Source organism: Amphiura filiformis, chromosome 3 (genome assembly GCF_039555335.1).
Source record: "Amphiura filiformis chromosome 3, Afil_fr2py, whole genome shotgun sequence".
NCBI lineage: Eukaryota > Metazoa > Echinodermata > Ophiuroidea > Amphilepidida > Amphiuridae > Amphiura > Amphiura filiformis.
In genome coordinates, this window is record NC_092630.1 from 5,406,778 (window position 1) to 5,434,080 (window position 27,303).

Consider the following 27,303-nt stretch of genomic DNA (forward strand, 5'->3'; position numbering starts at 1 on the left):
CTGAACTATAAGAAATTGAAACCTTGTTTTGGTAACATCTTAAATGTATTTCACTATTTGTTTAAAAGTTTTGTACCGGTTAAAGCATTTTTAGGTCTCGTTGGGACGGGCTGGCTCAAATTGCATTGACATATTTTTGGACAATATTCTTAAACATGCATTTGAGAAACATCCTGCAGTTTGATTGGTTCCTGACTATTGCAATGAGACAATTATTCTTACTTGTATTGCTTAAAATGGCAATACTATTATTTCTGCCATAAATGGTATCATTTGTGACATTATTTTGTTTTTCAGAACCTTATGCCCAGATCAAGCTGGAAGTATTTATAAGAAACAAAGGTAAGTTCATCTTAGTAAGGCTTAGAAGATTCAGGGGGGGGGAAACAAATTTGTATGCGGATGTGCCATGGAGACTTTCAGATGCGACTTTCTGTATACCTTGTTTTTGCTGTTTTACAACCTATTGATATTGATAATATTTGGCTTAATTTAGTTTTTGAGCATTGAAGTTTTATGAACATAGATCAGATTCCAGAAAAAAGCACTGTTTTTGTTCATGGTTATAAAAATTATTATCCTATTTTGTCCAAATGAAATATAGCTCAATCCTAAATCATGGTGATAATATACAGCCACATTGTAATTAGGTCGATATTGTCAGGGCTTCACAAGTCCCTATATATCCTATACATTTAGCTGAACTGACCTAGTTTGATAGAGTTTGATCAGTGACAGACTCATACATGTATAGGAAGGATGTATATACAATGACCATAACATCTCAAGATGGTTTCATGATTAATGTAATCTGCATACATGAATTGATTTAAGTAAACTGCAACTCACTCTTCCTGTCCATGTCCTACCAGATAACGTGCCAATTGGGCTATTCCAGTTGAAATACACCTCCCCCTATGGAAGATATGTCTTTGATCTTCCATACAGGGGGTGTAGATTTCTAATGGAGTCACCCATTCAGGTATTCCTATTTGAAATGCACACTCCCAGGGACTGCCTTTTGAGGAGAGCAATCACTCTCTACTGCCCTCCTTAAATCTGATATAGGAGAGTGATTTTTAGCTCTCCTTAGTTGAGCATTCTCTCCTTGCATTCTATTGTAAATCGCTAAATAGCTCTCCTTGAAGGCTCCAGGAGAGCTATTTAATGCTCTTTTAAGTTCGCCTGCAAAATCCAAAAGACAGTCCCTGCACTCCCTTTGTGGGACATATCATCCATAGGGGGTGTAGGGATTTCAACCGCAATAGCTCAGTGACAATGCCCTGGGCTGAGGGCTTTAAATTTAGCACTCGCCCTTTAGCTATTGAAGTCGTATTATGTTTTTGATAGGCAAGATGTAACATGGCTGGCCTACTTTTTCTGAGTGTCAAGTCATAAATTTGAGCCTTGTAAGTAATATCTCCGCATAATTCTGGTTTACCCCACGTACCTGTACTTAGGATTATTGTTTAGGGTAGTAGGCAGAGCCCGGGGGATTTGACTTTTGAAGTGACAGGATGTGTGGACAGCAGTTTGAAACTAAGGGTCTTTTGGTGAGAGCCTAGACACCAAAAAAAGGAAGGTCTTTCAGTGAGAAGGCCCCAAAAAAGGTGGTCTTTCTGTGAGACTGGGGAAAATCTGTTACCAAAACAGGGGATCATTCAGTGAGACTGTGAACAAAATTTGAAAAAATTCATCAAAATTTGACAAATTTTCCCAAAAATAATTTGAAGAAAAATAATGAAAAAACAGGGCCATTCCAAATTTTTGAAAAATTAGGTCTTTTGGTGACAAGAAAGCAAAAAAGGGGTCATTGGGTGAGAAGGAGCTCAGTAAAACAAAGAAAAGGGTCATTGGGTGAGAGGAGGTTGAAAAATGGGGGTTAATGTGGCTGCACATCGTTAGTGAGTTCCCCCCTTACCTTCCAGGGTGCTGAGTATCCAAAATCTCACCAAAAGGCACTTTGAGAATTACAATCTCACCAAGGCACTCATTCTCTAAGTAAAGTAAGGTCAAAAAGTAAGGCAAAAATATAAAATTGTTTGCCTGGGAGTGTCCTTGTGCGACTGACAGTCCCAAACATTCTGACGGAAAACCTTATTTTCATTACTACTTTCATCAAATATCTTGAATTATTCCATCAAAAGAAATGGCTTTGTCCTGCTAAGGCTAATTTCATAAAGAGTCCAACTTTTGAAAGCGCCTAACTTTTACAAAAACTGACCCCAAATCCGCATAAAGTTAATGAATTGTCCAAATCTCCGAAATTCATGGAAATTCTACAGCAGTGTCAAAGACCACAAACCAACATACCACTAATGAATTGCCGGATCTCTCAGAAATTGAAATATAGATAGGGAAATGCTACAGTAGTGTGTGCACCTGGTTGGTAGGTAGACAAATTATATACAGGGCTAAAAAAATCAGAAATGTCCAATTTTGTCCTCAATTTTGCATGAAAAAATTTAAGGGAGGGGAATTTGATGAAAAATCATTGCGAAAAAGGGGTCATTAAAAACTGAATAATTTGGTTAGCCACTTTTATGTTAGCCAGGGAGCCAGGAGTCTTTATAAACTACTTATTTGGCAGTAGTGCACATGGTCACAGCCTTGTACCTTTACCTAGATATAATAACTCATCAGGCTTTAATTATTATCTTACTTTATAAAATTCAAGTTTGAGGCAACACCCTTGCAGGAATGCAGCAATTTAAAACCTTGTGGTTGTGGAAAAAATGACCCATGGAGACAGTTATATGGGAGTCTGGCACCGAGATAGCAGGCCCTGAATGACAGTCCCTGTCCCCTCCCAAAGTCTGATTACTCTGAGAAGATTGACTATAAGATTGAAGAGGCTATCTTAATATGGATGTATGAATGCAACTGATTGAGTGTCCCTGGTTCAAGAAGAAATAAAACAAACAAAAACTGACCACCCGACTACTTATTGTTTTACAGGCATTGAGAATTAACATTCTAATGCTGTCACAGTGTCACATAATGGGTACTCGGGTACCCAATTGAATTTTCGGGCAGGAATCATGGAACCTGTATCGTATGATTGCAGAATTCAGTACCGTAAGTCTACATTTATGTTCATTTATAAATCTGATTAAATAATACTCAACATCAAAGATTACAATTGAATATATGAATACAAAAGCCACCTAAGTCCATACTTTGGCCAAACTGAGTTAAGCATGGGAAATTGTTGCTATACATAGGCCTGTCATATGTATGAAAGAACAACTCAAATTCATTCTCTGTGTCTATTAAGCATGTGAAAAATAGCATGTATGAAAGAATCACCCAATTCCATGATTTGAGTCTTGTAACACATTGATTGAAATCCATTATGTATAAAAGTCCACTTGTAACACATTCATTGCTAGAGAGTGACTTTTGAACAAAAAATGGGTTTAATAAAGGAAAGTGTGTGGTTTATATTACATGGCAGAATGCTTATCAACATTATACATACCTGTGTGCTTTATTTTGTATTATCTTACTAGTGGTAATCTCATTCTAACATTGTTGTCTTTGTATATGATTCAAACAACCACCTAAGTCCAAAATTTAAAATGAACCCCACGAAGTCCCTGAAATGCTAATCGTCATACCTAATACAGGTTAATCCACTCATTTGCACGTAAAACTTACCATATTGACCAGGTAAATCTAACTGAAGGAATTAAAATGATACACAGGTTTTCTCTCAAAATCACTTCCTATGGACTTAGGTGGCTTTTGTATTCATGTATTCAATTTTTTCCAATTTACTGTGGTCAGGAAAATGAAGAAATGACTTGTTTGCAGATCAATATTTCCTGCTAAACATGTTTTATTTGCTGAATCATAGTCTGATATCTGTGTTGGTCAGGGACCAAGAGGCGAAAACAATGCAAAACTAGTACATACTTCTAATGTACTACCATGAACTTCTTCTTGAAAGTGGCATTTGGGTAACCTGTAATCCGAATTTTGACCCGGTTAGGCCAAGGACGGCCAGGATCTTAGGTACCCGGGAATTGGTGAGAGCCTTTAATGGCACTCTCAAGGGTCTTTCTCTGTATTTCTTGCATGTATAAAGTGCCCATTTACCACAATCAAGGAGTTCATAAAATATCCACATAAGATACTTTAAAAAGTCTTGTTTCATTTTCCTGGAATGTATGCAATTTTTTATTTTAATGTCAGTTGCTTTGTTGATGTCATAGCACATTTTTTTATTTCTTCCACAGATCTTATGAGACTATCTAGTGCATGCATTTCAGCATTAATTTGATGAACATAATTTGCAGCGCACTAAAATCCACCTGCACCAGATGGAATTTAGCAGCACCAGAAACTGATGGCATTTAACATCGGAAGGAAATATAACGTCTGGGGAATACCTAAGTAAGTTTACTAATGGGTGTACAACCATATTTCTCACATTACTAATTGGTATAAAAATAATTACCGTAATAGGGCGTGATAAGAAACACTTTTATTAGTAGACCCTGGGTAAATCCAGAAAATGATGCCAAAAATATAACTAATGTAAATTAATTGTGAAAACAGGTTTAGTTGTGGTGGGGTATGAATAACGTTGAGACATTCTTCCGCATATGGGTATGCTTTGTTGGTTCCTAACAACCATGTCGCTTGGTGGAGTTCCTGAAGAGTGATATCTCTATTGATTAAGCAAAAATGTATGTGTCAAAACTTGCAAAGATTTTAAAATCTTATGTGCAATGCAGTTTTTCCTCCTTTTTGTTTTTGATTTTTGTTTTATTTATTTCCCAATTCAAACTCAGTCAAAATAAAGCCCCCAAAAAAGTTGTTTGCTTGTCCTCGTCTGACTGACCGTCTTGGCAGTTTCGACGGTAGAACTTTTGTTTTTTGAAAAAGTTTTTTTTTTCAATTTCACTAAAAATGAATGAACTTTTCATTTGAAAAACTGAAGATTTAAAAGATATGTTGTAAAAAACATTTCCTGCTTGTTTCCCTGTCCAGTCGTACCTGGCTGAGGGTTTTGATAATTTGTATAAGTAAAAAGCTGTTGAACTTAAAATGCAGCCGACCCAACTTCTGAAAGTGATCTATGGACCCAGGCATGCCAGGGCTATGGACAGGCAAATTTTTTTTTTTCTTAAAGGAAATCTGTACCATAAACTAATCAATGGCTAATATAGTTATATACCCCTAAATTAAACATACCAGACAGTCTATATGAATTTCGGAATATTCCTAACAAAGAAAAAGCACTTTTATTCCTGCGATTCAAGGAAGCCGCCATGATAGCTGCTTGCGAATCCTTTCTGCCACAAGCGGTAGTGTAACCTTTCACACAGACCTGTGTCACCTTCGGCGAGGGTGTGTTGCTGTATGGCATTTGCGACCCCCACAGCGAATTTTGGTTTTTAGTGCTGTTTTTACACTTTTCGTTCTCAAAAGACATTGTTGATCATAAATATTACTTAAAATACATTTTTTTATGTTCTTCTGTAGTCGTATGGGTAAAAATTGTCGCGTTTTCTTTTGAACAAATGTTGAATCTGAACTTTGGTAGTATTCGCTTTGTGTCACCAAAGTTCACGAGGGACGAGGCTTGTGGCACGGATTTCGCTGGTTTCAAAATCAGGGTACCGTTACAGCGTAATAAAAAATAAGTATCAATATGGCAGCCACCATGGATTGCAAACTGACCGTTGATTGTCGTAAGGAATAAAGAATTTCTCCTTTATTTGGACGTATATAAGCTTGGGACTTTTACTGTTTGTCGTTTTTATTATTACTGCAACTATATAGCCATTGATTAGTTTATGGTACATATTTCCTTTAAGATTGAAATGCTTGGGACTTTCAATACTTACATTCAATCTTATACACATACTGAAATATTTTTACTATAAATCTTTATGTGTTTAATTACACAATTCTTCCATTAAATTATTTTAAAGAGATATATTTACCAATATTTTTGCAACAACAAAAAAATAGAGAAAACAAGAACTGTCTTTAAAAAGACAATGCCATGGAGAAAAATAGGCCAAATAAGACAAATACACTGCTACTTTGAGACAAACTTTAGTTTATGTTGGACTTAGAGGAGAAGAAGTTCCTGAAAGTTCTACCCAGCTGGTTAAGCATTGCTTTGAAAAGGATTAGGAGTTTTAATTGTGATTTAAATATAGACTGGAGTAATTGTAGGCACGTGTTGTCATTTGATTATGAAAGCATATGATGTTGTTTGTACAAGCTGGTGTCCACTTAAGTCTTTGGCAGTCAACATTAATGGGTTAATTTTCATGGGCAAATTTTCTGGACACATGACCAATGCGTATCAATATGAGTGTAACCTCGAGCCTGATCCCTGACCCCTGGCGGTGACCTCGCTATTCAAGTCTTAGTCATTTTGAATTACAATAGTATTCTTGGCCGCAATTTCAATAGAAATTTGTGCATTGCAAATTTATTGAATATTATGCAATCTTAATTTCTTCACAATATCATCAAAATGTAATTTCAGAAATATCTACCTACGAAAAAAAAAAATATTGCGATGAGTAACTTATTTTGCATCAAAGGAGGAATTTTCCATAATGCTAAAAATAATGTTTGTGCCCATGGGTGTCACATGTATAGAAAAAATTCCCAGTGAAAATTTACTCATTTATTTTGACTGTTTGGGGAGGGTGTACCTTGGTTCGATCACACAATGACTAAACACCACAATAATGGCTGTAATGTCAACAGAGCTTGTTTTGAGATATGGTCAATTGAACCGGTCAAAAAACAATAGAAAACAAAGGATTACCCAACTCTTTTACTGATATTTTATTACCTAGTAAACACGCAACAGGGACATGTAATATAACAATGCAAAGTTTATTTTGTGGAAATTAAGTTGTATTATGCCTGTCCAATATCTCAAGTAATTAAAATGTTGACATTACAACCCATTTGGGGGTGGACGGTCACCTATGGTAATGCAGTATTCATCCATATTAGTTGGAAAATTAACAATTTGAACGTTGCTTTACCTCAAGAATCTTTTTTGTTGTTTTAATTATTTCGCATACTTGTTGCTTAAGAGTCTCACTTTTTTTAAGAACGCCCGTTGTAGCTACAGGGCCATTCTTTCAATGTCGCAAATAAACTGGCCTCAAAAAGAAACTTATAATTTTTCACAAGGTCATATCTTAAATTCCTGTCCATAAAAATGAACAAACATTGAACACAGGATTACTTCAATACTCTACTGTAAACACTGTTCAGTATCTAAACAGTTGTCCAACTGATACAACAGCAAAATGCACTGACATGGAACAGCTTCCTGGACCACATTCACAGCCCAATAATTGGCACCCAACACAAGAAATCTGTGAGTAAATGGAATAGTGTGGAACAAGACCTGTTTCTTGAAGAAAGTATGTGAAAAGCAGAAGCAGCTCCACACTATTCCACTTACTCTTTGGAAATAACCACCTGTGTAAGGATCTTAAGCGCATTCTCATAGATTTCTTTTGCTATGGGTTCCAATTATTAAGCCTGTGAATGTGGTCCCGAAGCTGTTCCGTGTCAGTGCATTTTACTGTTGTGTCAGTTGGACAACTGCTTGGTTACTGACATGTGTTTAGAGTAGAGTGTTGAAGTAATGCTGTGTGTAATTCTTGTTTTTTTTATGGACAGGATTTTAAAATATGACCTTGTGAAAAATTATAAGTTTCTTTGTATGGGGTTGTTCCATTTAAAACCCACACTCCCCTTGTGGAAGATATTGGAAATATTTTCCACAGGGGGAGTATGCATTTCAAATGGAATTAGCACATTAACCAACTCTATTCAAAACTCACCCTCCCACTGTGGAAGATTCAGGTTGAATCTTTCTCAGAGGTACATATATGAAATTCAAATGGAGCTGTCTAATGTGTTCATTCCTTTGGAAATTCATACTCCCTGTGCAGAAGGTATTTCCAAAATCTTCCACATGGACATGGGGAGTGTAGATTTTAGATGGAATAGCCCATTGACCCCTGTACTGAAAGTATAACAGTTCAATACATTGAAGTACTGAAAAGCAAGTCACTCCATCCTTAAATAATTTCTTAACTATCTCCTAGTTTATGAAAGGGTTCAATGTTACCTGGGTAAGTAATATTTGAAATTTTAGCACAAAATCTTAAAGAACTCTTTCAAACCATTGGAAGAAAGATTTATTATATTTTTAACAGATATACATTTTAAGTGATTCACATTATAAACAAAAGCTCTCCGTCTTATATTCCGTATAGAATAAAGAGACATTATAATTTCATATTTTTATCTTCTCACTAGTCCATGTTTACTCATGTTTTATTTAGGTTGTAAGCCAGCATTTGCAAGTCCATTGACCATGTTTCACCTGTGAGCCACCAATCAAGAAAGCCAAATGAAGATATTGAATGGCATGGTAAGCTTAGAGTGAATTAAGTCAAGTCAGCTCAATAAGTAAGGTGCTCGATTCTGGCGCTTGTGTGTGTGTGAGCAAGGGTGCTTCATGCTTGTCAACGCAGCTTGAGCCCTCTGTTGGTTGCTTGTGTGACAACATTGAGTCAACTTGAAATTGTCATGGGCAAGAACAAAAACTTCAGGAGCTGATCCTGGCTGTGATAGTTATTCTAGATGTACTTGTAGCTGACAATGATCCCATGTTTGTGTGTAATCACCACACCTAAGTTTCATTATCATTGAGGTATTTTAAGACTTAATTTTTTTTCGGAGGAGAGCAGATAGGGTAACTATTTGATTATATTTCTACATGTTGGCCTTTTTTTGACTAAAAATTGAGGTTTTAGCACGCTCAGCAGGCATACTCTCCATAGAACTACATAGACACTAGTTGTAGGAAAATAGTCCTAAAATAAATATGCACATTCCATTTTTTGCCTATTAGCATGATATAGATGCAACATCCGAAATGTAATAATGTTAGTAGGTATGTCACAGTGGCTGCACAATAATTCTGTCATACTGTGCACGCATACATAACAGTGAATCAAAAAGCGCTCGTATCAAAGTTGGGCAATTTTTGAAAACATACATGTCAAAAAACGATTTCCTCGTTATGTTTCATTGATCACAATAATTTGTCTTTTTAATATATGGTAGGTGAAACATTTCCTAAATCACTATCAACTCCATGAAATTAAACACTGCCTAGTTTAAGAGTTAAGACCTGTTTTATGAATTTTTTAGATCGTCCATAAATCAATAAATATAGGTCTCTCGAAATAGAGGACCTAGTACCACCGGTCTGAAATACCAGTGTTTGTTATCATGTATTTTTTTCCTTGGACAATGAGTGAAACACTTCCCTATACCAATTGAAAACTCGGTGCACTTAGGCAATTAACTGCAGTTTCTTTATTCAACATCACAGCAGGTTCATATTTGACAAAATCATGCCGTATGAATAAAACATAAATAAAACATTGAAAAAAGTAAAAATTACGTGTGCCTAATTAACATAAGAATGGCATAAATATATAATTAGATGTAATTAGCTAATTTGCATAATTAATGACTTTTTGTGTATTTTTTGTTACCAAATGAAAGAACTTTGGGTACTTATGTGTTCAAAAAAAAATGCATCCTCATATCATGTACGGTTCTCTGTTGGCATTATTTTTGCATATTAATTACCTGGACTTAGTCATTTTTTAAGCTTTTATTTGTCTGCAGATTGGTCAAAATGGCTAAAATTGTATATTTGGTGGATTTATTACATTTATTCGAGGAGAGATTTTTTAATCTTGTTTTCTTTAACGAAGTCCGGAAAGATATGCAATTAATCTGTGATACTTAAATCAATGCTACCTTTTCAAGTAAGTGTCCGAATAAGCATTACAAATCCCAAAAATTTTTTGAAGCATTCATAACGATGATTCAATTAAAAGCGTCAAATAACATGTTTCTGCTGCGCTTATTTTTGGGGTGATATACCTAATGTTAGTGATGTCATGCTCTTCACAATTCATTTATAAAATGTCCGCCCTATACCATAGGGAAAACTATTACACTTGGAAAAGGGGCATTGTTATTTGAGATTGACCAATAACAATAAAGTAGCATAGTTACGAGATGTACATGTACTAATAAATAATATAAAACTTGTTTTACTAGAGAGCACATCATATTGATCATACACATACATGTTGTTGTAGTTACAGCAAGTTTGTTTTAAGGGTTATGCATCTAAACCCTTTTTCCTCCTTTGGATTGTTGCCCAGAGAATAATTTGACACATTAAGACTACTGCCAAAAGTCAATTTTGTTATAGCTGTATAGATTTCAATCATTATTGTATGAGGAGGCCAGAGGGTAGCCTGGGTGGGGTACATAAAGAAATGGCATGCATCCACTGAATTAGTGTTTAAAGTCTACATGAACTAGAACACCCAAAAAATAATCAACATTTTTTTAAATTTAGAATTTCATCAAATTGATTTGACATTTGGATCTAGATCAAATTGATCAGATCAAGTTGTTCAAATTTATCAACAGGTTTGTATTGAAAGTATCACACCCTGTAAAATTTGACAAAGGTACAAATATGTGTGGTGACATGTAAATGTAGGCTACATATCTCGGAGAGCACGGTGGCCGAGCGGAACGGCCGAACGGGCACCGACTCATAATCGGAAGGTTGCGGGTTCGAGCCCCGGCGACGCCATCGTGTTGTGCCCTTGAGTAAGGTACTTTATTTCGATTACTCCTCTCCACCCAGGTGTATAAATGGGTACCATCATTCTTTAACGCTGGGAAGGTAACAGACTCGCTGTGGAGGAGGTGTAGCGATCCCCCCACAGCAACATTACATGGAGGAGTCTGGCCCAATTGCCAATGAAATGGGCACTCCGTTCACTGTTTATACAGGTTCGCCTCCTTTACCTTTACCTTTTTTACATTATCATGACATTTTAAAAGAGGATATTTATATAGCTCTGCTAAATAATATTAAGCTTTTTCTGAGAAAAGTATCATGTTAAAAACATGCTTACAAAAGAATACAGCAATTGTGTGCTGATACCATGGACGAAAAATATAACGGACCGCATACAATTAGCAGTCAAAGTCTCAGTATCGCTGATAATGAGGGCCGATTGTTCCATGAAATGTGACAGGCAAAACTGCTACGCACTTACCGCATATTTTTATGGTCTATCACCTAATCGTGAAGGCATACAAAGCTCTACCGCGTATATGCGAAGGCACGCAACGCTGGCGTGATTGTTAGACATGGCTAAATCGAACAATCATCCCTCATGAATATGCTAGAATTCACAGCATACAATGCATGGGGACTTTGACTGTTGAAACATGATTTTGTAGTGGTCTGTGGCTGATACACTACCCTACGGGTCCGTCGCAGGCCTGTGACATTTGGGCACCAAAATCATCCTTATTACAGTATTACCTGTTGTTGATTAGTGAGTTTTACAAAGTGTCACAAAATGTGGACCAGTGTAACATTCATGAAAAAGCCCATGAAAATTGATGAGAGGCCCATTGATATCTAACCCATGGACTTGAATGGGCCTTTTGGCTCATTTCAAACAGTGTTCAGTAACATTATCAAAGAAGAACAGGTCAAATAAGAGATATAACAACAAGGGCAATTGGTCCGATTCCAATGTCAACGGTATTCTCTGATTGTTTTATAGTAGGGAGCACGGTGGCCGAGCGGAACAGGCTTCGACTCATAATCAGAAGCTGGTTCGAGCCCCGGCGACGCCATCGTGTTGTGCCCTTGAGTAAGGCACTTTATCTCGACATTACTCGTTGACTGCCGATAAAACGCCCAATAAAGACTTAGTCACCGGACCGCGCCGGCCAGTTAAAGTGCATGCCCTATCACACCACTCCACACCATACATAAATTCTCCCAGTCACATTTCCCAAATATGAAATTTAAAAAAGTCAAATTTTAATTTACTTCTTTTAAAGTTTGGCAGAGGCGGGGTTCGAACTCACGGCGCAAGGCTTAGTACTCTATGAGCCTAGCGCCTTAGACCACTAGGCCACTTGTCTTCTTGTTATTCAGTTGAAACTTATTTAAAAATATAATCGTAACTTCAACATAGGCCTACCACGTGACAAGCAAAGGCAGAAAACGTATTATATTTTGGAATTTTATCTGCTTAAAACATTAATGTGTATTATAATAGAGCTACCATTATTTATATTGTTGAATTCTCAAGCGCATAGAGACAATTAATCTGAGCGTCCTATGATACATACACAATACATAAAATCGATTTTGATCTTGGCATTACTCGGTGACCTCCGATAAAACGCCCAATAACGCCGGTCAGTTAAAAAAATGCTTAAGTACATGCCCTATTGAGATAAGCAATCCTTTTGTGATATGTCCATTCATCCATATAATAATAGCAATCAGATTTTTGGATGGATGTTTTACACAGTGATTGGAGAAGAAGCTATGTAAATAATCAAAAGTACATGTCTACAAATTGACAAGGACAACTCCTTTTGTCAAAATTGTTTTCACCTATTGCTCAGTATGTTAATTAATCCGATTAATTACGTAATTTCGCCAGCGTATGATATATCAGTACTAATATGTAGGCCCAAGGAGGTTAGATATAGAAAGAAGAGGAAATAGATTACGTATCGCATATTGGTCCTTTGTGCCTATTAGAGTTTCCGCCAAGGGAGGAAGAAAAAAAAAAGGAAGGAGGGGGAAGAGAGAGGGAGAGGGAGACCGATGGAGTCACAGGGCTCTAAATTACATAGGCGTAGATCGGGGGATAAATGCCACAATATTTTGCCAGGGGATGGTCAATATAATCACCCCCCAAGATTGACGCCTGTGTATTGGTTTGTGTCGAAATTAACCTCATATTTGGCCATTTTATAGCCACAGAATGCCATTTTTAGCGCTTTGCGCGAATTTATTCCACTTTTGTCCCATATTTCGCCAGTTTAGTTTCAATAGGCCTATGCTAAAATTTTCAGCAAGCATTTGTACCATAAGGTTCACTGTACTGGGTACTTTTAAAAAATCCTAACCTAACCTAAAACATAACTTTAACCCTTAGATTGGAGCTCTACTAGAAGTAAAAATATAGATAGTGAACGAATTTAGTATTTCAATATCTATGTGAGAATGATACAATAGAGGCCCTGCATGAAATTATTGATTGGCTCCAAACAAAGGTTTTCAACCGGTGTCCTTCACCGTAGTTATGGCGGAGTGCAGTCCATTCAATCAAATGTTGTCATCAACCTATTTGATCGTAGTGCAGGATTATGTGTGTGAGACGAACTGTCACGGTAGATTGCAATCATGCTTTTGTTGAATGCATTTGAGTAGTCCGCCATATTTACGGGATGATACGTCGCATGCAAGGCCTCTATATGACATGATGAACATAGTCATTGATGCATCAGTTTTAAAATAGACTAGGCGGTTACCCATATTTGGCGGTTCTCGGCTGGGCGCGATTACCAGGCTGATGGTGACATGCCCATATGACAATTTTACTAATTTGACCTCAGATGACCCCAGGGTGACATTGGATGACCCCAAAATGACCTAAACTTATAACTCTAAATGTTGACTGTACCTACCAAGTTTCATGCCCATATATGAGCTTTTACTAATTTGACCTCAGATGACCCGTGGTGACCTTGGATGACCCCAAAATGACCTTCAAAAAATGCTGCTTTAAATGTTGACTGTACCTACCAAGTTTCATGCCCATACGACACTTTTTAGTAATTTGACCTTAGATGACCCCTGGGAGGGGACCCGGTGGTCGGATGACTTAACGAACATAGACATCTTCTTGCCAGGACAGAACTACACCCACCCACGAGTTTGAGCCCGTAGTTTCATGCCCATATGACAGTTTTTAGTCATTTGACCTCAAATGACCCCTGGGAGGGAGCCCGGGGTCGGACGACTTAACGAACATAAACATCTTCTTGCCAGGACAGAACTACACCCACCCACCGAGTTTGAGTCCCGACGACCTAGTTTCATGCCCATATGACAGTTTGTAGTCATTTGACCTCAAATGACCCTGGGAGAGGGACCGGGGTCGGATGACTTAACGAACATAAACATCTTCTTGCCAGGACAGAACGTCACCCACCCACCGAGTTTGAGTCCCGTCTGACGACCTAGTTTCATGCCCATATGACAGTTTTAGTCATTTGACCTCAAATGACCCCTGGGAGGGGGCCCCGGGGTCGGATGACTTAACGAACATAAACTTCTTCTTGCCAGGACAGAACTACACCCACCCACCGAGTTTGAGCCCCGCACGACCTACGACGGCCTCACATTAGCAGTCACAGACAAAACCTAAATCTACAGAATATATCCATTACTCGTCGATACTCGAAAGAGCTCAAAATAAATAACTTAGAAAATTTTCTTGATGTCCTTTAACATGTTTTCATAGTTAACCATCGTTAGCCATGGATATCTATCATGAGAACTGACCGGTGACTAAGTCCGATTTATTGGGACGTTTATCGGCAGTCAACGAGTAATGAATAACTAGAAAATAGCAAAATAGCGCTAATAATTGCATCCATTACTCGTTGACTGCCGATAAACGCCTAATAAAGACTTAGTCACCGGACGCTCGCCAGTTAAAGTACATGCCCTATCACACCACTCCACACCATACATAAATTCTCCCAGTCACATTTCCCAAATATGAAATTAAAAAAAGTCAAATTTTAATTTACTTCTTTTAAAGTTTGGCAGAGGCGGGGTTCGAACTCACGGTGCAACGCTTAGTACTCTATGAGCCTAGCGCCTTAGACCACTAGGCCACTTGTCTTCTTGTTATTCAGCTGAAACTTATTTAAAAATATAATCGCAACTTCAACATAGGCCTACCACGTGACAAGCAAAGGCAGAAAGCGTATTATATTTTGGAATTTTATCTGCTTAAAACATTAATGTGTATTATAATAGAGCTACCATTATTTATATTGTTGAATTCTCAAGCGCATAGAGACAATTGTCTGAGCGTCCTATGATACATACACAATACATAAAATCGATTTTGATCTTGGCATTACTCGGTGACCTCCGATAAAAGCGCCCAATTCAGTATCGAAGTTACGTAATGTTACTATGTCAGCGGGATCACGCGCTAGAGTAATGAACCACGATCGAAATGATCACCACATAAAGTATATGGCACTCGAAGGCATACCAAAGTAGCGTGATCCGGTAACCAAGAGAATTACGTAACCACTTCGATGCTGAATAACGCCGGTCAGTTAAAAAATGCTTAAGTACATGCCCTATTGAGATAAGCAATCCTTTTGTGATATGTCCATTCATCCATATAATAATAGCAATCAGATTTTTGGATGGATGTTTTACACAGTGATTGGAGAAGAAGCTATGTAAATAATCAAAAGTACATGTCTACAAATTGACAAGGACAACTCCTTTTGTCAAAATTGTTTTCACCTATTTCTCAGTATGTTAATTAATCCGATTAATTACGTAATTTCGCCAGCGTATGATATATCAGTACTAATATGTAGGCCCAAGGAGGTTAGATATAGAAAGAAGAGGAAATAGATTACGTATGTCGCATAGGGGAGGAAGAAAAAGGAAGGAAGGGGGGGGAAGGAGAGAGAGGAGAGGGAGACCGATGGAGTCACAGGGCTCTAAATTACATAGGCGAGATCGGGGGATAAATGCCACAATATTTTGCCAGGGGGATGGTCAATATAATCACCCCCAATATTGACGCCTGTTATTGGTTTGTGTCGAAATTAACCTCATATTTGGCCATTTATAGCCACAGAATGCCATTTTTAGCGCTTTATGCAATTTATTCCACTTTTGTCCCATATTTCACCAGTTTAGTTTCAATAGGCCTATGCTAAAATTTTTCAGCGCATTTGTACCATAAGGTTCACTGTACTGGGTACTTTTAAAAATCCTAACCTAACCTAAAACATAACTTTAACCCTTAGATTGGAGCTCTACTAGAAGTAAAAATATAGATAGTGAACGAATTAGTATTTCTATATCTATGTGAGAATGATACAATAGAGGCCCTGCATGAAATTATTGATTGGCTCCAAACAAAGGTTTTCAACCGGTGTCCTTCACCGTAGTTATGGCGGAGTGCAGTCCATTCAATCAAATGTTGTCATCAACCTATTTGATCGTAGTGCAGGATTATGTGTGTGAGACGAACTGTCACGGTAGATTGCAATCATGCTTTTGTTGAATGCATTTGAGTAGTCCGCCATATTTACGGGATGATACGTCGCATGCAAGGCCTCTATATGACATGATGAACATAGTCATTGATGCATCAGTTTTAAAATAGACTAGGCGGTTACCCATATTTGGCGGTTCTCGGCTGGGCGCGATTACCAGGCTGATGGTGACATGCCCATATGACATTTTTACTAATTTGACCTCAGATGACCCCAGGGTGACATTGGATGACCCCAAAATGACCTAAACTTATAACTCTAAATGTTGACTGTACCTACCAAGTTTCATGCCCATATATGAGCTTTTACTAATTTGACCTCAGATGACCCGTGGTGACCTTGGATGACCCCAAAATGACCTTCAAAAAATGCTGCTTTAAATGTTGACTGTACCTACCAAGTTTCATGCCCATACGACACTTTTTAGTAATTTGACCTTAGATGACCCCTGGGAGGGGCCCCGTGGTCGGATGACTTAACGAACATAGACATCTTCTTGCCAGGACAGAACTACACCCACCCACGAGTTTGAGCCCGTGGGACCTAGTTTCATGCCCATATGACAGTTTTTAGTCATTTGACCTCAAATGACCCCTGGGAGGAGCCCGGGGTGGACGACTTAACGAACATAAACATCTTCTTGCCAGGACAGAACTACACCCACCCACTGAGTTTGAGTCCCGTACGACCTAGTTTCATGCCCATATGACAGTTTGTAGTCATTTGACCTCAAATGACCCCTGGGAGGGGGCCCGGGGTCGGATGACTTAACGAACATAAACATCTTCTTGCCAGGACAGAACTCACCCACCCACCGAGTTTGAGTCCCGTCGACCTAGTTTCATGCCCATATGACAGTTTTTAGTCATTTGACCTCAAATGACCCATGGGAGGGGGCCCGGGGTCGGATGACTTAACGAACATAAACTTCTTCTTGCCAGGACAGAGCTACACCCACCCACCGAGTTTGAGCCCCGTGACGACCTCGACGGCCTCACATTAGCAGTCACAGACAAAACCTAAATCTACAGAATATATCCATTACTCGTCGATACTCGAAAGAGCTCAAAATAAATAACTTAGAAAATTTTCTTGATGTCTTTTAACATGTTTTCATAGTTAACCATCGTTAGCCATGGATATCTATCATGAGAACTGACCGGTGACTAAGTCCGATTTATTGGGACGTTTATCGGCAGTCAACGAGTAATGATTACTCCTCTCCACCCAGGTGTGAAATGGGGAGCTGTTATGAATACTGTCCATTGAGCGCCGCCCAAAGGTATGAGCATGCCTTGGGCATTGTATGGCAGCTGACATATTCTAACGACGGAGGAATAAATGTAAAGCGCTTTGGTACATGTTCACATGTGAAAGGCGCTGTATAAATACCAACATTTATTATTTATTAGGGGTTTTCATTGACACATGGTAATTCTCATAATTTGCTTTGTCTTAAGTCTTAATTGTAGATCATTTGGTTTGTCTGTTTGATTGTTTGAAATGTCATGCTATGTGAGTACACACTGAGTCCTGATGGGACCAGGCTCAAGGAAAATGCTTGAGCCAGGCTAAAAAGTGAAAATAAAAATTATACAAGATGTATGTAGAAAGAAAAGACAGGAACAGAATTACAAGGAAAATTACAATTAAAACTGCAAGGAAAACGAATCATGTGAACAATTTTACTGTCCGCCTTTGGGCCAGAAAAGGAAATTCCAATCTTAACCGCCACAGAGGCATGGCATAACTTTTTAGTACACAATGATTAAACTATTCTTTTCTATTGTAACAAGCACTCAGAAAACTTAAAGGTTCATTGTTTTTCCTTCCTTTTGAGACAAGCAAACACGTTAAACTAAATTATTACTTTCCCTTTTTAAATTCATGGTTTGTTCATGGAAGTGATAGTTTCCTCAGTCTATTGCCTCTGTGTGATAAACCTTACAGCTAAGGTGTGTGCAATTACCAATGATAACATTTAGGTAAGGAAACATACACATTCACATTCCTGGATGTTGTTCTTTGGTTGTGAACCATGTCATGAGGACTGCTGGTTTCGTTTTCAGTCCCTCAATAGTGCACAAATATAAGCTAATAAACTCTTCAAAAAAAGTTTGGAAACTTTCAAAAATGGCTATATATCAGAAATATTTTAAATCTGTTTGCATATTGTTTCATATCAATACAAACATTGTTCTTTCCTGTCAAAAATGACACCAAATTTGTGACCATAACTTATTCCATGGTTGAGTAACTCTCTTTGAAAGACAAGGAGGTTTCAAACAAAATATGCCATATCTGCCATTGTCTGCGCCCTTTGCATCAGTAAACCTGAGTAAGGAATATCACACTGTTTCATTAAAAACCTTTTCGAAGTGCTGCCAGCCTGTTGTACCAGTCTTCTGCAGCAGTTGTTTTTTCTTGAGCGGCCACTTCTGGGTCTGTATTTGACATCTCCGGTATGACAAAACTTGTATTAGCTTGGAGATCATACTGCGGGAAACTCCTAAAGTTGCCGCAACTTGATTCTGAGGTATGCCAGCCTCAAGCTGACCAATAGCTCGAGCCTTATCCAGATTTGATAATTGAACCATGGTTGATTTGAACTTTCTTGCAAATGACCACTATGAAGAAGTGACCAGCAAGAGAGATTGACTTGCGTTGATCCATTTGTATCCACCTGTAGAACTGTTAATCCCATCCTAGCACTTTTCATTCAAAATGAAATTCTGCAAACAACTTTTCATTCATTCTTTTATTCATGCATTAACCCACTATCATTCATTCATTCAAAGCAATGAGATGAGCGCAGGCAATGGTCAGTTTGGCACATTTTCTTTGAGACCTCTCTGTCTTTCAAAGAAAGTGACTCAGCCGTGGAATAAGTTATCGTCACAAATGAGGTTATCTAATGGGAATTCATAGACTCCTAGATAGTGAGAACCAATCAAAGCAAACGTTAGTAAATTACTAGCCGTCCATAAATATTGTATAATTGCACTGGCGCGCACTCTGCGTAGTACTTGCAGTGCTTCCGGACGCGTTCATTTCTCCTGCGGGTAGATGCATATTTTATATTTTGCTGCATTTTCCAACATTTTTAGTGATAATTTTGTTATGAAAATAGCAAAAATCACAGGATTTTAAGTTGTGTATGAAATAGGTTAATAAATGTGTATCACTTGTTGCTCGAAAAATTGTACAAAATGATGCACTTTACTGAGATGTGGATGCGTCTAATGCACCCCCCTTCGGGGCTCAGTACGCATGCATTATTTTGTACACTTTCACTCCCAACAAGTGATACGCATAAACCTATCCCATCTATCAATAAAAATTCCCTTTAAAAGGAAAAGCCAGCTTCAATGCAGAAGAGGTCTTGTAATTAGTTTAGGTGGAAGGCATTTTTAGGATTTTTATTCATAAGTGATTCTGACTGTGCTATATTTGACTGAATTATGTTTTGAAATTATGTCGGCATTTGTAGGTGAAGGTGATACTTATGGTTAGTATTGGTTTTGTTGCAGGATGGTGTAAATCCTTACGGGAGAGAGTGGAGGAGCCAGCCATTAAGAAGAAAGGGGAACTCCATGCACTTCCAATTGTCACGCACATGGGACCCAGCATTACAAGACTCCCCCCTCCCCCGTTGTCTGACATCATACCATCATCAATCAGATGCCTGATGAAGTATGATGGTATCAGACGCAACATAGCAAAGTGAGTTGCAAAATTTAGTTCCAGGTTCGATTACTTTAAAAAATAATGAAAGAGAAATCCTCACACAGACTCATTTATCATGACACTTTAAAAGGTCACATTACTTATTATCAGCTATTCAGAAACATTCATGCATGTTTATCTCTGTTTTTGAAGACCATATAATATCATAATTTAATGGACGTGGTAATAGATTCGAGAACTTCTCTCTTCTGATAAGTTACGACTTGCATTTTTATTTCAATTATACGGATAAGCTGGGAGGAAATGTTAATGGGAGGCACCGTCATATTCTCAGAATGATTCATTCGCAAAACTAACATGATATATGTCAACTTGATTAAAACTTTCTACTGGATACAAAAATGGGTTACTGTTGAAGCACTATTTTTGTGCGTATAATTTTTCACACATTACCGATTTTGAACTATTTTACTTGTTTTTAAATTTACAATTTTAAGAATTTTACATAGACCTACAGTGTATGCATAATAAGATTGTGTATTTGCGCTTTGTTATTTTCGCAGTAGCTAATTGGAAAGTGAAAAACACAAAAATAGATGTAGCTCGAATATTTCCACTTTTGCGGTACAGTAATGTATATCAGTCATGTGTGTTTTTATAGGACATGTGAATTGGATCATCAGCACACAAAATATGATAGCATATAATGAAGTTATCTGTATTTTTCACATGAATATCATAGAATCAATTTTATTGATGCTATAATGCAATTCATTATCATGATTATGATTATCATGATTATTATGATTATCATGATTATCATGATTATTATGATTATCATGATTATCTCTGCACTGGTATTAATTCGTATTTTAAACATGTATATTATTGTAATCTTTTCAGAATGTATTTTGCTATTTTATATTTAACTGTTATTATGATATTGTGCAATCTCCAGTGTATAGAGTCTAATAAATAAATAAAATAAATAAATGATTATGCTGCGTATTTGAAATGATTCACAAAGTCTACAGACAGATTGTATTTCATTCTATACCCTGTTGTCAACCACAAACTTGTGTAGGCTTACATGTCAGCCTAATGTTGACATGGTTTGTGAAAGGAAAAGTTCATGTAAGTTGTCAAATACGTATAAAGTAGTTGAAACATAGAAAGTTTTTATTGTGTAGACTTTGAGAGTTACCAGAATCACTTTGATTCATGCAAATAAACATTAATAGCTGTGTTCACATAGTCGGACGTACGCCCGGCGGAACTTGGTCGGCGCAAGTTGCTAGGAGTAGCGGTAGGCACTGCCAGGAGTAGTGGCAGTGTGAACGATAGTCAGTGTAAGTTCCGCCAGGCGTACGTCGGACGATTTACTCCTGACAAAAGTCAAGAGTAGCGAGCTGGGTGTAACCTCCTCCAGGCGTAAGTTGCAATGTGAACGCTGCTACTCCTGACACCCGGTGTAAGTTTGACCTTTTGTTGGTCGGAACTAAGACATATACATTTTGCGTGGTTGAAAAAGGTCACAGAAACACTGGAAGTTGTAGCCAATGTTTACGCCGACCAGAAGTGAATGCTTGGTGGAAGTGGTCGGTGTAGTGCTAGGTGTGGACACGCGATAGGAGTAGCGAAAATATTTGTGGAATTTTTATCAGTGTTCGCGTAAGTTTCCGCCAGGTGTAACTCAAAATGTGAACGCGACTATATTTGAGAACAAGAATCTTTAGGAAAATCAATAAGTAGATTCTCACCAAACTTAAACAAATTCTGACCAAAAGTCTTGCTTTGAGGTGAGTGCCCACCCTGGGACCTATAAACGGTTATTGTTATGGTCTATTCCCTGAGGAGGTATAGCAGACAAGGGATTGCTATATATAGGCCTCATGCTTAAAGGTGTGAACGAATCGTCACATTATGTGTTAAGCAATGTCATGGTTAGTGAGCATTGAGGATTGGTTAGTTACGTGGTCGGCTAGGTGTACAGGGTGGACATGCCTGTGTTCTGTTTATAGCCTTATGTGTGCGGACATGTTATGCCTGATGTATACCCATTTCAAAGCTGTGATATCGTGAAAAAACTTGAGCCAGCTTGTCACAAATACCGCTATGAAAAAATTGTCTACATAATGAATATTTGATCATCGTTGAGGGTCAGAAATTGCTCAGTAAGTTCCCACATGTTTCAAGCGTGAAGTGCCAGTGGGCAGTGAAGTGACCCAGCGAGTGTATCAGCATAAGACCTCAGCTTCGAACTTGTTTGTGGATCATAGTGACTGGGGGAGTGGGGTTCTTACTAGAGCTGGTCACACAAATTAACAGTTTTTTATGTACTGTTGAATGCTTTTTGACATCACATTTGACATAGATACATGTTGTAGATCTGAAGTTAAGTAGATATATGCACAGGATTTCACTGAGGCAAAGAGGTCTGGTCCTCTTGATTGATCTCTAAACAGATGCAAAATTATGCAAACAATTCAAATTTCCCTGACCCGGTCAGCCTCCCCTCAGTGGACTTTCTTAGAGGGAGGCAAAGAGGGGGAAGGCAACTTGTTCAAGGGGGAAAATTTGATGAAAATTATCAAAACGGGCTAAAAAGTGCAAAAAAGGCTTAAAAATCTTAAATATCAGTGTGGCTCGCATCTGGGGAGGGTGGGGCAAGATTTCTCACGGGAGCAGCTTTTCCCCACCCTTGGCTACAACACTGCCCCCCTGCACACCCAATGATGTAGGGTATAAACACAACCTTCTAGAATATGTGGTATAAACAAGGCATAACTATAATGCAATTATTCTGGTTATAATAATGCTATTGGTATTCTGGCCACAGTCCTAAGTAGGCATCGTTGCATGTTACCTCTGTTGTGTGAAGCCTGATTTCCTGCACATTTCCTTTTAATTTCCCTTTAATTTGTTACAGCGTTATGTACAGTTTGTTGCGCTCATGTTAAACTTTAGTACCTGTTTCATTGACCTTGCTTGAGTTTCTTGTAATTTACGATGAAATGTTCAATTTGTTTTATGTTGGTGTTCAATACTGTTCATGAACTTCTAAAATGAAATGTCCTGGCCTGTAACTAGGTCTATCCCAACTGATTTACTGTCTTATTTTGAAACTTGGAATGACGATGTCGAAAAGAATGTGACTTTTGGCAAGGCATATAATAATTTGTATGCTTTTTGGATGTATGATTTACATTTTGGGGATATGACATGTAGCCATGTTTACAAAATGTGCACTTTCGGGCTTTCGAGGTGAACGGCAAATTTTTCTCTACTGTGGAAACCAAATTGTTTTTTGATTTGTTTTATGATATTGTGCAACAAGTTGTCCCCCATGAAACCTTTCTCCTTTTGATTGTTGATATGCTAAAGGAAGTTTCTTGCACTTATGAGTGGACAGTAGTAAAATTGAAAGATCTTACACTACAACATTATTTTGAACTGTGGAGTACTAACACTTCAAATGGGTGTGCAAGTTGCAGGAGTGAGTTGGCGCAGCAGGTATTCCCTCTCCTTGCACCACTGGAGTCCCGGGTTCAAGTCCCGGCTCTGCCCAAGGACTGTATGTGCAATTGCTTAACCCTGCTCCATGCTCGATCACAGGTTTCCTCTGGGAATGGATCTCCGGTTTCCTCCTGCTTTCAAAATTGGGGATTAGTTGTTTGGTTTCAAAAACTTCCTTTACCCAATGGAATTTGAGGAGCTACCCAGATAATTGGTGGATGTTACAATTTAAGTACGGAAAGGTTTGCTATATAAATCTAAAATTTATTTATTGACTGAAATATCATTTTGAGGTATTCCATTTCATCATGCAGTATAGAAGGACAATTCTCGCTATTCGCAATAAGGGCGCCGCCAGCGGTTTGCGATGTATCATGGGAAAAATCGTGATGTATCATGGGAAAAGGTCGACATCAAGTCGCATAATCTGAATATTACCATGCTATTACATAGGAACACGTGACAATATTTTTTAGTTGTCAATATAACGGTATTACACGCAAATCAATAGAGAAAAATTAATTGTGCACATTTCAAATCACATTATTAAGTATTATTGAGTATCGATTCGCGTGTAACACCTTTATTTTGACAAACTAAAAAATATTGTCACGTGTTCCTATGTAATAGCATGGTAATATTCGATTTCATGGACTTGGAACCTTTTCCCATGATACATCACGATTTTTAACATGATACATCGCAAACCGCTGGCGGCGCCCTTATTGCGAATAGCGAGAATTAAGATGAAGGGAAAATTAGGAGCAGGGCCTGCTGTACTTTATAGTGATCATACAACATACAAAGGTATAATCTTAGATCTCTTACATGGTTTACAGTGACGGGTGAATAACGTTAGTTCAAATAGGCCAATAATTTTGAACATTGGTAATTTTTTGTGCAATTTTACAATTTCTCTAGTATAGACCATTTCATATCAAGATAGGAAAAGTTCGGAAAACCATGCTATTTATCCAGTAAGCTAGGGGGTCAAATTGTACCCAAACTTGCGTACAAGAAATGTCATGAATTACGATACCCTTTTGCGCCAAAATACAGCTTATTAAGCCAACATGAACATGCGGTCATCGGTTATAATATTTTCGTAGCATATTGAGCTAACACCTCCGCTACTTGGTTTTTCACAATAAGATACTAATGGAAAGATATGATAAAATTTTCATCATTTTTCGTCAGTTAAATTTTTGTTTTATGCATCACCTCTTCCACAGGTCAGTCTCTTACACAACGTAGACATAACACCACACTCTTGATTGTACATTAAGTATCTTTGGCAAAAGTACCTCTCTCATCCATAATTGACTGTCGAAAGTTCATCATAGTTTATGATACCTATTACACATTGGAACTTTGCACTGTGCATGATGCTGAAGAGTACTTTTATGCGCGTGCGATAGGGGAAATTTTATGCTTCAGGTTTTATGGGAATTGCTCAATATGAAAAGGTCTATTGCACTGCTATGTCAAAATATAATTTAAATATATATTTTTTATAATATTGAGGAAATGGTCGCTGTTCTTGCAAAAACAGAGGGAACTGGGCCAGTTCTAAATATATAGGAAAGTGCCCCCCTATTTGGAGCCAGTTACTATACTGGAAAATTCTACATCCTTTATCAGCAGTTATATCCTATACTCTTTTGCAGTAAACCTTTGACGAGCATGACTATTGTGATGTTGCATATTCGGAGCTAACAACGCGTACGGCGCACAGTTCATTCATAAATTTCCACTCGGCAACAGCAGATCGCTTCAGCAGCCAATCAGAGACAAGTGCGTCCAACGCAGTAAATACGCGATGTATGCTTAAAATATGCGCTAGTCAAAGGTTTACTGCAATTGATTATAAGATATTTTGTAAACGGGCTGTATCAACATGCCCGTACTGATTGGCTGCTTTGGATGTGGCTGGCTACACCCTATAGTGTGGTATATTCAAATCAATGCGTTTATGCAGTTGCATTGCCAGTTTACGGACAAATTGTGTATGTACGCCCCGCACGATTAGGTTAGCGTGCTGCATGATTCAAATCTGCCACTGCAAAATCAAACATGTCGTTATACTCTCAACTTGAGATGAGACAGACTATAGTTACACTGGCGGTGTAAGTAGCAGATATTTTGAAATCTGTGTAAATCTGCAACACCTGTTTTAATCTGGTGATGAATTCGCATCTGCCAGGTGGCCTTGGTGGCGGGTGTATAGTATATTATGGATCCATGTAACAGCAACGCGGCCACGTTGTACATGGCGGTCGATGCACATCTAATACACGCCCCCTAAGAGAATTATACGAGAATATTGGCCCAGCGATATAAATAAGAGACAATAATTTAAGGTATAAACAGGATGGAGGATACATTGATGCTACCTGTAGTATACGTCTGTGTATCAGGCAGTGAATTAGCCAACCTTTGCAGTAACAGATAGCATTTAAGAGTGCATTTCCTGATCTTGGGAGGGGAAAGGACACGGTGGAGCTAAAGGCACCTATCAGACAGTTAATGTGTCATAGGATCCCCTGTCCCAGGGGGCTGGGTTTGGGGGATGTTAATTTACAGTGCACAGGAAGTTTAGGCTTGCTGTTCATCTATGATTGCCTGGGATTTTATTGTGGTAATTCCTGCTCATGTTCGGTTAGCTTATTCATTGGGTTATTCACCATATTTAATGTTAAGTTTTAATGTGTAATATGGGATGGTAAAGATTGAATCATCAGCCTTGTTAATATTATTTCATCAAATTTTTATGACAATTCATTCTAATATTAGGGTGACCCCAAAGTACACTTATTGAAATTGATACAACACAACAAACTTCTTTGAATGTTTGGTCTAGGATATATTGAGTTATTCACCATATTTAATGTTAAGTTTAATATGTATATTATGGGATGGTAAAGATTGAATCATCAGCCTTGTTAACTTTTTATTACAATTCACTCTAATATTAAGGTGACCCCAAAAGATATAATAATATTGAATTTGATATATATACAACAAACTTTCTTTTTAACTTTCTTTGTCTATGTTATTCATCATTTTAAATGTAAAGTGTAACAACATGAGAGTATGAGACTGTAAAGGTTGGATACATTCAGCTTTGTTTTAATTATTTCAAAACTTGTGACAATATGTGAGTGGACATTACGAATGAGCCGTAAACTCGGCAAATTTTATTCTGAGATACAGTGCAAAATTTTCATATTCTTGTTGAATTTGCTGCATATCTTTTTTTTTTTCAATTTCAAAATTATGTATTTTGTAGGCCTGAATAAGTGGATCGGTTCTAATTATTCAACATGTCGAAATATATTCTACTACTTCGGTGTGGTCTATGATAAATTTCATTTAGGCTGGAGGTTGAAACTGTCATTTGGGATGGTCAAAATTGAACAAAAAAAAAAAGAAAGGCAAATATCCTTGTATGGGGGAAGGTTGGAGCTTCATTTGACAGGATCAGAATTTTTTGCTTATTTGTGGTGGGGTTCGAACCCCAAACCCTTTTTAAAGATCAATTTAGATCACACTGCTATACATTCTATCATTCTTCATAGTTCGTATATAGATAATTGCACTGATCGTGCTCTTCAGATAAGTATTTTGTCCTGATGCTGAACTTCAAAGTTTTCCTGTTGGGTTTAAACTTCAATTCCCATTTGTGAAGTTGCAGAAACATGGACGTTATCAAGTGTGGATGTAAAGACCCATGAGGATCATTCGTAGCACATGAAATGATGACTAGCACATAGTGGTTACTTGGAAACTGATAAAATGTCTTATTAGGGGTAGGTGTCAATGGCCTCTGTGATATACTGGTCA

General features: G+C 37.8%; 1 long non-coding RNA gene across 1 annotated transcript; it reads left to right on the forward strand.

Moving 5' to 3' along the window:
* Positions 1-295: 295 nt before the first annotated feature.
* On the forward strand, positions 296-20,254 carry LOC140147606 (uncharacterized). The gene is made up of 4 exons (XR_011858364.1): positions 296-342; positions 4,242-4,398; positions 8,349-8,437; positions 19,788-20,254. It is a non-coding gene; the product is annotated as an uncharacterized lncRNA (long non-coding RNA).
* Positions 20,255-27,303: the final 7,049 nt, after the last annotated feature.